The sequence below is a fragment of the Odocoileus virginianus genome, chromosome 10 (genome assembly GCF_023699985.2).
Source record: "Odocoileus virginianus isolate 20LAN1187 ecotype Illinois chromosome 10, Ovbor_1.2, whole genome shotgun sequence".
Lineage (NCBI taxonomy): Eukaryota > Metazoa > Chordata > Mammalia > Artiodactyla > Cervidae > Odocoileus > Odocoileus virginianus.
Genome location: NC_069683.1, coordinates 14,585,245 through 14,598,212, shown reverse-complemented (window position 1 = coordinate 14,598,212; position 12,968 = coordinate 14,585,245).

Sequence of the window (12,968 nt, the reverse complement as noted above, 5' to 3'; positions counted from 1 at the left end):
CCTCCCTTCTCTGCCCTCCTTCCCTCTTTCCCTTGGCACCAGTCACACGGTGTTCACCTTCCTAGTTCTTCCTTGCTTTTTGGCGGCACAGTGCAGCTTGCAAGATCTTAGCTCCCTGACCAGGGATTGAACTCGGACCCTCAGCAGTGAAAGTGCCAAGTCCTAGCCACTGGACCACCAGGGAATTTCCCAACCACCTTCCCAGTTCTCATATCCACTGAACTTATTTCTATTTTGGGCCCTTGGTACATGCTGTTCCCTCTACTTGGAATGCTGTTCCCTCTACTTGGAATGCTGTTCCCATAAGGCCTTCCCATGGCAGCCTCTCTCTCTCTATTTCAACCCTGGTGTCAACTGAAAGGTCATCTCAGAGAGCGTACTCAGTCACCATATCACAGTTGACCCCTGTCACCCAACTGGTTGATCTTTTCTGTACCTTTACAGCAGGTGTCACCATCTAAGATTAGCTTTCCATTTTTACATGTATCTGTTTCTTTTATCTGCCTCCAATAAATACACCCTCCTTGCCAATAGAAACTTGATTTGTTTCACTCATCATTGCATTCCTAGCACCTTATTCTGTACATATTACATAAGAGAGAGAGAGGTGGGGAGATTGACAGAGGGATTGAGAATAACTACTAACAAATAGTAGGGTAGCACAGAAGTGCCGGATATTAATCCTATCCTGTTGCACAGGGAATGTCGCAGTGCACAACCTGTGCAGCAGTACCCAACAGCCCGAGGGTAAAGGCCGTCATAAACCCGTCACTTCACTTTGCAGGATATTTAAATGAACTTCTAATGTTTGAGATAAAATGAATATGTAAATATGCATACATAAAACAAGTGATTTTTGCCACAGAGAAGCCTGTAATCTGATGGGGAGACAGACATTCGAGCAGATGCTACTCCCAGTCACCCTCTTGGGAACTGCCGTGTCCTGCTGTCTGGATCCATCCTGTGTGCTGTTCCCTCCGCTGGAATGCTCTTCCCCCACCACACCCAGTCTTCACCTAGCGGCTCTTGTTCAAGCTTCTCTTAGCTCATTTCCTCTCGCATTCTTTCCTGGCCGCTCACCTGCATCTCCCATACTCCAGTCCCAGTTTGGGTTCCCAAAGACCCTCCCCAAACTGGGGTTGGGTCTGCCGGAAAGGCTCGTGAGTTAGGGCTCTTGGGATAGGCTTCCCAGAAATGGTGACATTTAACTGAGCCGGGAAGGACGAATGGGAGCTATGGAAAGTGATGGAGTGATGGAGAGTCAGCCCTGGAAGGGGCTGGAAACATCCTCAGCCCCACTCTCTCATTTTACAGATGGGCAAACTGAGGCCCCGGAAGGCTGTGGGAATTGCTCAAAACCGCTTACCCTTTAGTGGCAGATCCAAGTTAGGATGCAGGTGACCCCAGCAACTTTCTCAAGACACCCTGGTGGACTTGAGAGTTAGGTTCAGAGTGCCCAGGGCCGGCAGAGAGCTACTTCCAGGCGGGACTGTGTCCAGTTCACTGTCGTATCTGTGTGCCTTGCCCAGGGTGGGCATGTAGTGGGTGTCTGAGGAGTGCAGGGAGTGTGTGTCGGGGGCGGGCGGATGTCTGTGAGAGCAGGGGTGATCTTGGTCTTGGCAGCCCCCTCCAATACACATCCAGCTCCCCCGCCCGGAGCATAACCCCTGGAGTCCAAGGAGCCTGACCTCCGGTGGGTGCAGCGAGCTTTTGAATGACTCCCCCCCAACCTGCCCCTCCCCCTCCCCTCCCCCACCAGGGACCCAGGGCAGCCCACAGCCACCCTGACCTCTCTGCTCAGTCCAGCTTTCTCTTTCTTTGCCTTCTGCCTTGCTTCACACTCAATCCCTCCCCCGCCCTGGTGAATGCAAACTGAAAAGAAAAAAAAAGAGAGAGAGATCCCATTCGGCAGCGATGGCGTCAACAGTGAAAAATACCCAATTTGAGGAGTAATCGCTCTGGTAATGATTGCCAGAGCCCTGAGTCACTCCAGCACATCAGGGAGAGGCGCTGGGTCTCCTGGGCCCCCTGAGTCATGCCGCTTGGGCTGTTTAATACCCAGACCTCAGTGTCTGCGTCTGTGGAGCGGAGGGAACACTGGCCCGAAGGAAGGGACAGAGGGTTGCTCCATCTCATGACTCTCCCAGATGCTGAGGGTCAGAGGTCAAGGTGGCGCACACAGCCCGTATGGATCAGGGGATGCGGTCAGCCTACCTGGGGCCCGTGGGAGGAATGCAGTGCTGGGGTCAGGGCTGCCGGAAAGGCTTGTGAGTTAGGACTCTTGGGAAAGGCTTCCTAGAAATGGTGACATTTAACTGAGCAGGGAAGGGCAGGTGGAAGCTATGGAAAGTGGTGGAATGATGGAGAGCCAGCCCTGGAAGGTACTGGAGACCTCTTCGGCCCCACTCTCTCATTTTACAGATGGGCAAACTGAGGCCCCGGAAGGCTGTGGGAATTGCTCAAAACCGCTTACCCTTTAGTGACAGAGCCCAGGTTAGGATGCAGGTGTCTGACTCCTTCTGCAGTGCTCTTTCTTCTGATGTCGCTCTAGCTCACAGCAATAATAAGGACAGCGTGTTGAATGCTGAGTGTGAGTCAGGCTCTGTGCTCAATGCCTTCTGTGTGTGTGTGTCTTTGTGTACTATCTCCTTCCATCTTTGGATAATGGTATAAGGTAGGATTAGAATATAGGTCCTGTTTTACTTTAGTAAGGTTCAGAGAGGTTAAATGACCTATTCAAGGGCACACAGCATGGCTCTCCTAGCCCCTGAAGTCCCTCTAGGGGACTCGTCCTTCCAGCGAAGGCCAGTGGTCCCGAGAGGAGCAAGGACAGCTTCAGGGCCCCGTCCCTGGGAGGGCTGCTCCCTCTCTCTCCTCTCTGAAGAGGATTAGGGAGGAATCCCTTCCCCAAAGCGGTGAGGAGGGAGCCTGGACCTTCCCTCAGGACCCCCGCAGGAAGAGAAGGCTGATGGTCAGGGAGATGAGGGGCAGACAGCTCAAGTCCCCACCAATGAGAGTCTGCCTTGCCAGGGCCCATCTGGATGAACTTGGGTGGAGCTGGAGGAGGGAGTGGAAGGACGAGGCCCAGGGAAGACAGGGCTGCTCTCAGTGGCAGGCTGGCCCCTCACTCAGGCCCCCAGGTAGGAAAGGGTCCCTGGGACAGTGAGTTATCTCTTAGAAGTGGGGATGTTGCTCTGGGCACCATAGAAGGAGGGCCACAAAATGAGGGGAGGTGTTTTTAAAAGATTTAATAATATTTTTTAAATGCAAGGTACTATTGTCATCGTGGGATTTCCTTACAATTACTTTAGAGTTTAATGTTTTATTTAGAGTTTCCCTGGGGATAGAGGGAGATGCCATCATCTTTTCAGCACTCGGGCTTTAAGTGTTTTTAAGTGTGGGGAGGGGAGAAGTGTCACGAGGGTCTCAGGGCCATCCCTGCTCTCCCCTGGGAGATGGCAGGGAACTGTGGGCCACGAGCCACTAACTAAGGAGCCAGCAGCATTCGATACCAGACCAGCCTCTGGCAGGACCTTCCTGTGTGAGGTTTACTTTATGAAATCGCCTGCCTTTGGGGGCCGCGGTTTCTTCCCCTGTGAATTGGGAATGGTGACTTGCCTGTGTCACAGAACTTTAACTGCCATTCAGGCTAAAAATAAACAAAGAAGATAGCAAGCAAGGCCACGCCTGCTGGGAATCACCTAGAAGGGTTACCAAGAATGCAGATTCTGGATTCCCTGGATGGCCCAGTGGTTAAGAATCCGCCTCTGCCAATGCAGGGTTCGATCCCTGGTCCAGGAAGATCCCGCATGCTTCAGGGCACCTAAGCCTGTGCACCACAGCTAGTGAAGCCCTCACGCCCTGGAGCCCGTGCTCTGCAACTAAAGAAGCCGCCGTGATGAAGAGCAGTCTCGAGAAAGACCATGCACAGCAGCAAAGACCCAGCACAGCCAACCCCCCAGTGAAAAGCATGCAGATCCACGGGGCCCTCCCTAGACCTTCCAGGTCAGAATCTAGCCACCCTTCCCCACCCCAAGTCACCCTGAGGTCCAGGCAGACCGAGGCCCACAGTCGTGAGGCGGCGAGCGCTCACCAGGAGCCAGAGATTCAAGCTGCGGTCTTGGCTTAACTTCCGAGGAGCTGTGTGGCCTCAGCGGGTGGCGGGTGTCTTTTGTGCAGACTCAGGGGACTGGCCTGGGCCGGACCATGTCAAAGGGTGTTCACACCCTCACGGTGCCTCTCTGGGTGCTCAGAGGTGGGGCTGCCGGGCAGTGGGAGGTGAGAAGGGCGTGGGTCTGGCACAGAGGCCCAGTGAGTTTGGGGCCTAGGACCCACTGACCACTTCTGAAAGAGGGGGAGGACAGACTCCACCAGCCCCCAGCTTCCAGCTGGGCCTCCAGGCTTCTCCAGCCTGCAGAGAGGGGTGGCAGCAGGCCATCTGCTCAGGCCTGGGCTGGGGCGGGGAGGCAGGGAACGCTGAATGGCCTTTCTGTTGGGACCCAGCCTGAAGAACAGATGGCCGGGGGGCCGCAGGCGGGTGAGGGGGCAGGCAGGGGCCGGGCCTGCCGGCGTCGCTCCTGCCAAGTCACAAAGTCCTCTCTTCCAGAGAGAGGAGGCTCCCACAGGCCATTCATGGCAACCGCAGCCAGGAAGACGTGGGTTTAAGGAGATTAGCGGGGGCCCACCGCAAGCTGTTGCTGGAAGAGGCCTGAGAAGTCCTGTGACACCGGCAGCTTCAGTTGGAGCCAGGACGGAGCGGGAGGGGAGGGGAGGGGAGGGGAGGGGAGGTGCTGTCAGAGCCACCTCTGGCCCAGGCAGCTTAGGGCTCACTTCATCTAAGTGAGATCCAACCAGTCCATCTTAAAGGAAATCCACCCTGCATACTCACTGGAAGGACTGATGCTGAAGCTGAAGCTCCGACACTTTGGCCACCTGATACAAACAGCCAACTCAGTGGAAAAGACCCTGATGCTGGGGAAGATTGAAGGCAGAAGGAGAAGGGGGCAACAGAGGATGAGATGATTGGTCACTGATGCAATGGACATGAATTTGGGCCAAGGAGATGGTGAAGGACAAGGAAGCCTGACGTGCTGCGGTCCACGGGGTCTCAAAGAGTCCGAGAGGACTTGGCGACTGAACAAGTTTAAGCCTGTCCCCCTGGTTTTGCCAGTTGGGACACTGAGGCCTGGAAAGGGGCAGAGACCCCACCCCACGTCCCCCCCAGGTCAGCAGCAGAGCCGGGAGTGGAACCCAGGGTCGGGGTTTGAGGCTCTTCCTGTTACCCCTCCCGCTTCCCTCCTCCCTACCCTGTGATCAGGCCCTGGCTGCCTCCCCAGACCTGGCCCTGGCCTGCCCACCTGTGTGTTTGCTCCAACTTTTCCTCCTGCAAATCTTTCCAGACTCAAATGCAGCTTCCAGTTTTGAGGAACGTTCCTTGGAGCCTAGATATCTGACACGGGAGGCCTGTGCTGTTGGCTCTGGGTGATAAAGGCCATTTCCCTTCATGGTAAAGGAGTAACTGATACCCAAAGGGGAAACGATGTTTCAAAATGGTTCCCACCACATTCTACCTCATGGGCTTCAAGTTTTCTTTAAAATATATTTGAGCTTCCCTATCCCAGGTGCTGACAAGGAATCTGGTGAAACAGGGTCCCTTTGGGTCTCTTTCTTGAAAAGAAAAATTTTCCCCTATTTTTTCTCCAAGGTTTCCTAGAGGGTCAGATTTCACCCCTTTTCAGAGGCAAGCGCTGAGCAGGAGAAGCTGGGGTGGGTGCCGGTGGAGCGGCCCCACCTTCTGACACCCAGATGAGGCTGCCACCTGTCCCTCCTCTCTATGCTGAGGACAAGCAGGCCCCAGTGACGCAGCTCACAGCGCTGGCTCAGAAAGAGGAGTTGGAGGTGGGGAGGGGAAGGGCCGTCACCTTGTACCTGCAGAGAAACCCAGATGTGGCCCTGGCTCCACGTGCGTGAGCCTAGACGCCTCTCTGCACCTCATCTGTGCCTCCCCGACCAGGCTGTAGGAACATCCCATGAGGGTCCCAGGAGGGTCATGTGAGCACAGACAGCAGCCCCCAGGGAGGGCGACGTCAGGCCTCAAACCCTGTCCCTTGTAGGGCCCCGCCCAGGTGACAACACCACTGTCCCCCACGACCACACACTTCCCGGGCGCCATAGTCCCGTGTGCCAAGGAAGCGCCAGCTGTCTCTTCACCCGGAAGTGCTCCTGTCCCGGCGTTGCTGTGAGTCTTTAGCTGCCACCCTGCCCCTCTCTGATACTCTGCCTTCTCAGCCCTCAGAGGAGGGCAGCTGACATCTTGCTCTTCAAAGCCTCAAAGAGCCGCTCCGGGCTTTCTCTGAGCACCGTGGACAGGTCCGGGGACATCTGACCTCCCTGAGGTCAGCAAGGCTGGAGGGGCCTGAGGCCAGAGATGGGGAGCTGGTTCCCATACTGTGGAGCTTCTAGTGGTGGCCGAGAGACGAGGCTGATCCAGAGAACTTTTGTAGATCGGCCCAGACCAGATTCATTCATTTCATTGTTCATTTGTTTAGTGAGCACCTGCAGTGTGCCCGGGACCACGGAGGGCTCCAAGCGCACAGCAGTGAAAAAGGCAAGCCTGGGGACTCCCCAGTCGTCCCCTAAGTTTATCCTCTGGTAGAAGAGACAGCGAAGTCTGCGAACAGATTTGCATAGTGACAAAATGTGGTGGGTGCTCTGGAGGTTATGAAGGAGCATGGAGACAGAGGATACTTGCAGAGGGGAGGCATGGCTAATAATCTCTAGGTGAGGGGCCGACCCTGGCCTCTTACAGGTGTGATCTTAGAACTGAGACCTGAAGGGTGAGAGGGAGCCAGGGGCAGTGACTTGACCAAACCCACATTTCTTGCATATTCCTGAGCTCCGGCGGGCCCCTGTTTGTGACAGAGATGGTAAGGGAGTGAGGAGGATGGTTAGGAACCTGACACAGAGGTCTCCAAAGTGGGGTGCAGACACCCCGGGAGGTGTGCAAGGGAGTTCACTAGGGAGAAAGGAATGTTCAAAATTGATATTTCTATTTCCATTTAATCCAAAAAGGGGTGGGAGGAGAATTTCGTTTTACCAGTATTTATGGACTCACGCTGATGTCCATATTTGGTCTCTATGTCAAATGTTACTGCGGGAAAGATTGGGCTGGCAGCCCGGCCTTTTTCTTTGCTGTCTGCATTTTGAAGAATTTTCTCTTCATTGGAGACCAGTTCAGCAAATTTCTAGATTAGAGTACTCTCTGACTGATTTTTCAGCAAGTGGAAGGAGGATTTAAAAGGAAGGTGTAAAGGAGGGACAAAAAATGTAAGAAACCTTGAATATAATGCAAGTGCTCGAATCCAGAATGAGGCTCGGTGTGGGCTGTTTGCCTCCCAGCATCCACTCTGACAGCCACGGAGGAGCAAACATCGTGATGATCCACCTGGGTCTAATAAGAGAGTGGTCCCCAAAGTTCAGATATGAGTGAGAAGACAATTTGCAACAAGAATTTGTATCCACCACTGTGACTCTGCCTGTGTGCTTAGTCGTGTCCGACCCCATGGACAGAGGAGCCTGGCGGGCTACAGTCCATGGGGTTGTCCAGGCAAGAATACTGGAGTAGGTTGCCATTTCCTTCTCCAGGGGATCTTCCCAACCCAGGGATCAAACCTGCATCTCCCACGTCTCCTGCATTGCAGGATGGGTCTTTACCCACTGAGCCACGGATTCCAACTTTAAATGTAGATTTTTGGTTTGTGATCTTAGCAAATGATGGCGTAAAACCAGTCACACTTATTAAAACATTAAAAATATTATTGTAATCTGATTTAATTGAATTGCACTTTCAATTTATATTTTTGTGCCTGTTCAATAACATTCAGCCTACATGAGTATAGTAATGCATGATTATTACTTATAAATGAAGAGAGATTTTCAGTAGGTGTGATCAAAACTTTTTGCTGTGTCAGGGGCATGAGCAAGCTTAATGGACACCCCTGGACTGTGATGTGAGGATTTCATCTGGAAGGGATTTTTTTTTTTTTAACTCCCCAAATGAAACAGTTCATTCCCTTAAAGGGTAAACGGCAGATCCTGGCAAGTCTTTCGCTTATTTATTCACTGGCCAGTAATAGAAGTGAACACATATCCTGGCTGAAAGAGAGGGTACTTCTGATGGTTGTGCATGGAGCTTGAGACTGGGAGCTTGCCCGCAGTAAAGTTTGCCTGCTGGCTACCTCTATACTGAGACCCACTTCTCTGGCTTGACCTTATCAGCCACGCCAGGGCTGACTGTGTCTGTTTATAGCATCCTGGAAAGGTGCTTGATGCTGCGCTGTGAGTACGGAGGGTCTGCTGTGTGTCAGGCCCCAGGCCCTTCATTCCACATCCCTGCCTCCCTCCCTTGGAGCTGGGCATCAGGCTGGCAGCCCCCCTGGGGAATTTGCCTCCCTGCCTTTCTCGTGCCTTCGGGGCTTAAGCTCTTTTCCAGGTACAGCATTGATGCCATCTCCCCCCACCCCTCTTCACATACCCAGAGTCCAACAGACCTGGGGAAAGATGTGTCCAACTGCCTGCAGCTGGGCTAAGCCAGGCTTCCAGCCCCAAGCAGCTCCAGGTCCTCTGGCTGGAGGGTCAGGGCACCAGGTCCTTCTCATCAGGTCCCTCCAAGCTCTCCTTTTCCCAAAAAGGTCTTCACAAACTCCAGCGGTCCTTGGATGCCCCCAGTTGCCCAAAATTGGGCTATCAGGCCTCCTGCCTCCCCTCTCCCCACCCCGCCCCAATCCCTGTCACTCCTGCCACCGTGATTCAGCCAGAAAACTCCCCAGAGCAAGCTCCCATTCCTGTTCCCAGGCATCAGTCTCCATGTTGTTGGCATCAGTGCACATTTATTAATAAAATGAGCAAAAGAACCAAATGCTTCAGCAGCTCCTGACGTTTGCCTGAGGCTCTCTGCGTGCCCAGTGGCACCAGAGGGCAGAGACGGGGTCCTGAAGAGGAAGTCTCTGTGGAGCCAAAGGGGGCCAGGTCCCTGATCCTTGGTGAGACCTTCCAGAATGCACAAGAGCTGATGAAATAGCTTGGGTGGCTTTGGGAAAGGAAGCCATGACGGGGGCAGGGTGGCCTGCAAAAGGCTGCTTAGAAGACCTTGCTCCAGACAGCCCCTTGCAGCCCTCCTCCTCAGAGAGAGAGGGCCAGGCTAGAACCACACGCCCACTCCCCACCCCTCCCAAGCCCCAGGGAGCCGTGGAGAGTGGGTTAGAACCCATCCATCGGTGGAAGTGCTCTTTGTGAAAATGATGCCACTATAACAGTCAAATCCTACCCTTGTGGGGCCCTTACCAGATCATCTAGCCCAGCTTCCCACTTCCAGACCACCTGGGATGCTGCTCACTGCAAACGCATCTTGGGCCCATCCTGGACTCCCCGGGGAACTTTGTTTATCACACGTTCTCCATGTGTTGCTATGTGGTCAGGCCAACACTCAGGAGCCACAAGTTTACCTCTCAATTTTCATTCCCCTCCCCCTGGCAAAACAAAACAAATCAAAAAACCGGGGTAAGGTGAGGAAGAAGACAATTGTTTTAATCGTCCAGGATCATTATGAAGATTAGATTGAAGAACGTATTTAAAAAACATCAAAATCTAATCACTAAGCTTGGTATGTATGAACTCATTTAACCCTCATCACAACCCTAGGAGGCAGACATCCTATTAAGCCCATTTCACGGATGAGGAGGGCTCTCCCGGTGGCTCAGCGGTAAGGAATCTGCCTGCCAGTGCAGGAGATGTGAGTTCGATCGCTGCATTGGGAAGATCCTCTGGAGAAGAAAATGACAACTCACTCCAGTATTCTTGCCTGGAAGATGCCATGGACAGAGGAGCCTGGCAGGCTACAGTCCATGGGGTTGCAAAGAGCAGGACACGAATGAGCAACTCAACAACAGCAACAACAACAGATGAGGGGACTGAAGCTCAGAGAGGTTAAGTGATTTGCCTGAGGCTGCACAGAGAGTTGTGGCTGTGATTCATGTAAACTGCTTGGTACAGTGCCTGAAACTTAGTAAATTGGTAGTGTATTTAAAAGGAAAAGAAAAAAGGAGTTCAGATCTATGGCTCAGTCTTGGGGAGAGGACATTGTGCTTGCCTTGCTCCCCAAATTTTCTGCCCTAACCCTAGTCAACCCACCTCTAACCAAAAGGCTGTCCGTGCAGAAGCACCCGAACTGCCCAGATTCGCAGCCAGAGCCGGCGCCTCTGCCCCAGTCCCTGCATCCCAGGACCAGAGGAGAATCTCGGAAGCTGAATCCAGCCTGATCCCTCTGGTACCGGTGCACCCACTCAGGCCATTTCGCCCTGACGTCCGCACAGGCTTTCTCACCAGGTCGGGGAGGGAACATGCGTTAAGCCTCCTCAGCTCACGCCTGTGTGTTCAAGTTCTCAAGGGGTGCTTTTCTTCGAGCGGTGGGTCGTGTATGCTAGAAGAGTAAGTCTGGCACAGGGATCGCAGGGGGATGGAAGGAATGTGCGTTCAGCCAGACACTGGGATGGGACCTGGATATGTTGTCTCATTTGTCTTCCCAGATGCCATGTTTAGGATCCCTTTAGAACGTTTACCCCCATCTCATAGTTGAGAAAACCAAGGCTCAAAGCTTAAGCAACTTGTGATGGTCATAAATAATAGTTTACATTTACTGAGCGCATCGTGTGTAAGGATTGACTCCCTTAATTCTCACAAGGACCCTCAGATGCCCAGCCGTTGTCCTCTCAGGGAAGATAGTGACTTGCCTAGGATTGCCTAGGAAGTAACAAAGCTAAAATTCAAATCCTGGTTGCTGTGGGTTCAGAACACTTCCCTCTGTCTCTAAATGTCAGTGTTTAAGCATTTCCTGATTTGTTTAGACACTGGAAAACTGTCCCCGGGTTTTCTCAAGCCCCCTCCTGCTTGTTGTTACTGTAGTTCAGTCGCTCAGTCCAGTCCGACTCTTTGCAACCCCATGGACTGCAGCAGACCAGGCTTTCCTGTCCTTCACCATCTCCTGGAGTTTGCTCAAACTCATGTTCATTGAGCCTGTGATGCCATCTAATCATCTTATTTTCTGTCATCTCCTTCTCCTCCTGCCCTCAATCCTTCCCAGTAACATGGTCTTTTCCATTGAGTCAGTTCTTTGCATCAGGTGGCCAAAGTACTGGAGTCTCAGCTTCAACATCAGTCCTTCCAATGAATATTCAGGACTGATTTCCTTTAGGATTGACTGGTTGGATCTCCTTGCAGTCCAAGGGACTCTCAAGAGTCTTCTCCAACACCACAGTTCAAAAGCATCAATCCTTCGGTGCTCAGCCTTTTTCATGGTCCAACTCTCACATCCGTACATGGAAAAACCATGGCTTTGACTATATGGACCTTTGTTGGCAAAGTAATATCTCTGCTTTTCAGTACACTGTCTAGGTTTGTCATAACTTTTCTTCCAAGGAGCAAGCGTCTTTTAATTTCATGACTGCAGTCACCATCTGCCTTGATTTTGGAGCCCAATAAAATAAAGTCTGTCCTTTGTCTCCCCATCTATTTGCCATGAAGTGATGGGATGGGATGCCTTATCCTCCTATGTGGAGGCCTGGATTTATAACAGAGGGCACGGGGTTTGGGCCCCCGCTTGCTCTGTGACCTTGGACAGCTTGCTTCACCTCTCTGCTTTGGTTTCATCATCTGGGAAAGAGGAGGAGTGATCCTTGTCGACGTTACTGACTTGTGAGGATCTACCTGGAGAGACACTGCAGGTACATGACCCACATAAAGGACCTGTAACAGGACTGGGTCTCATTCAGCCTCGGCTTGTACCCCCTTCCTCTCTGGTCACCTTTGCTTACAGTTCAACAAATGCTCATTGCCGCCCTGTGTACTCGGCAGCGCTGGGCTCCAGGGGTGCCCCTGGAAGTGGGGCCGGCTGGAGTCCGGGGCCTGCCCGCCTGCCCCGGTGTCTGCCCTGGAGGTTACGCTGCGGCCCACCTGAGCCGCCTCCCGGCTGACTTCACACGCGCCCTCCCGATGGGGGTCTCTCTCAAATGCCCCTGCTCCACTCCCCTAGCCTCAGTCGTCCTCTGAAGCTCATGTTCCACCTTCCAGGAAACCTTTCCTCATTGATCAGGACCTCTCTGAGCTCCTCCTGTGACCTCCTCCAGCCAGCCTGCTGCGGTGCGCTCAGCCAGTCCCGCCCGTGACTTTGTTGTGTCCGGAAAGGCCTTGCTAACGAAGCAGAGCCCCGCAGCTCTCTGCCTGGCAGCCTCCAGCGCAGAGCCGAGCCCGCTGGTTCAGAGGGCTTCCGTGCCAGCCCTGCCAACCCACAGGGATGGTCAGCGGGTTGCTTCACCTTTCTGGGCCTCAGCTTCTAATTCCATATAGTGAGGATAATTATGGTATCTGCTTCACGGTGTTGCTGTGAAGGTTAAACGAAGCAATTTGTGTAAAGGGCTACACCCAGTGCCAGAAATAGAGGAAGACCTCAATAATGCTAGACAGTAATAATGATAAAGAGAAAGGTGAAAGTATTAATTCCATTGATGGGCTAGGGCATTAGCTGATGAGTTACACATTGCTGGAGACCTAGGGCTGGTGGGATATTTTTAAAAAAGGGTCTTTGTGGGTATTTGACCAGGGTGGGGGTGGGGAGAGGGGAGCAGGTAGGAGGTGGATGCAGAGGTAGGTCCCTGGCCTCAGCCACTCCTGGGAAGGTCTGCAGAGCCTAGCAGGAGAAAACCCCTCCTTTCTATAGTAACTCCTCTGCCCACATCCCCGAGGGAGGGTGCGGGATGGTACTGTGTGACTCTACCCTAGCTAGGGGTAATTAGACTCAAGGTGGACCTGTGACCCCATCTGGGTCAGTCGTTCCTGCCCTTGAACACTGGGATTTGAGACGGGCAGGAGAGGGAGGGACACAGTGGGTTGGTCTCTCTGCAAGGTGGGATGGAGCC